We start from the raw sequence: 1,695 nt of genomic DNA on the forward strand, positions 1-1,695 counted from the left end.
CATTCAGCCTCACCTCTCAGAATTCTTCTTTCACCTCAAAGCTCAGCTCAGGTGCCCATATCTTCTATAAGGCCTTCCCTGGTTCCCCGAGGTGTTGGCCCTCTCTCCCTCTTCCATTTTTCTTGCATTTATTGGAGTATATATTTGATGAAATAACAATTCTGCACAAAACACGAACAGAACTTCTATGTGTGCATGTCTTGCTTCCCCCTCCAGTATAATTTAAACTTGTGGGAAAGGACTGTTTCCTTTTCATCTTTGAATCTCCATTTCCTGGCATGGAGCAGACATTTAATAAAAGTTTACGGAAATGTTTTGTTGACTTGACAAGCTGAAGAGAGTTCAGAGGATGGTCTGGGTGGATGGTAAGTGTTCTGGAAACCAAGCCATGGAGGAATCTCTCGAAGGAATGGGCAGATTCATCCCCGAGAAGAAAAGATGGGGGAAGGGGCAGGAAGAGGGCACGAAGAATCGAAGAGCTGTTACATGGAAGAGGGATCATATTAAGAAGATCTTAGATTTAAGAGCTGGAAGGGGCCTGAGGTCAACCCTCACTTTATGGGTGTGCCACGAACAGTGCCAAACACTTATCCCCTTTGGTCCTCACAACAACCCTGTGAAGTGGGTGTTATTATTTCTCCCATTTTACAGATGAGGAAATGGAGGCATATAGAGGGTAAGTGACTTGCCCAGGGTCACACATCTAGTAAGGGTCTGAGGCTTCATTTGAGTCAGGTCTTTGTGACTCCAGGCCCAATGCTCATTGTGGTGCCCCCTAGCGCCTGGAAACTAAGTCCGAGAGAGCTTAAGAGAGCTTGCGTCTTGGTCGAGTTTACCCAACTGGCTAGTAAGCACTTGGGGCAGGATTTAAACCAAGATGGATAGATAGAACGTTGAAATGCTTATTCTATGCCAGACACTGTGTTGAGTGCTGGGGATATAAATAAAAGCAAACAAGAGAGTAGTGCCTGCCTTCAAGGGGTCAGCATTCTAATAGATGACAGTAGACCATCCTGCCTCTTGACTTTGTCAGCAAACATTTATTAAGCCCTATCTGCTAGACACCATACTGAGGGTACAAAGAAAGGCAAAACCTACTCTTCCCTACTCTTCAAGGTGCTCATGTTCTAGGAAGGGAAACGACACGCAGAATGTCGTACATGCACAATAGAGACTGTACAAAGGGGAGGCAGTCTATAAGAGGCTGGGGCTGGGGGGTGAGGTGCGCAGAAGGTGGGATCCGAGCTGAGTCTTCAAGGAAGCCAGGGAGGTCGGGAGGCAGAGATGAGGAAGGAGAGCATGCCAGGAAGGGAAAAGGCAGGAGATGGAGGAGCATGTGTGCGAAACAGCAAAAGGACCAGCAAGTCACGTTGTTGATTTGCAGTCTATGGAGAGAGGTAAAGTGTAAGGACTTTAGAAGACAAAAGGGGATTTTATCTAATCTTGGAGTAATAAGGAGCCACGGGAGTGTGTGTGTGGCTTACGTGGTCAGATACGGCTTTAGGCAGATCACTTTGGCAGCTAGGTGGAAGATGGATTGGAGTGAGAAGAGACTTTGGGCTGTAAGCCACGGTGAAGACATGCATGAGGTGATAAGGGCTTGCAGCAGGGTGGTGGTTAAGTGAGAGAGGACTTAGAGGAGAGTTGTGAAGGCAGCAATGCAAGACTTGTGGAGAGACTGACTCTGTGAGTGCC

The sequence above is a fragment of the Phascolarctos cinereus genome, unplaced genomic scaffold (assembly GCF_003287225.1).
Source record: "Phascolarctos cinereus isolate Bilbo 61053 unplaced genomic scaffold, phaCin_HiC Scaffold_5;HRSCAF=322, whole genome shotgun sequence".
Lineage (NCBI taxonomy): Eukaryota > Metazoa > Chordata > Mammalia > Diprotodontia > Phascolarctidae > Phascolarctos > Phascolarctos cinereus.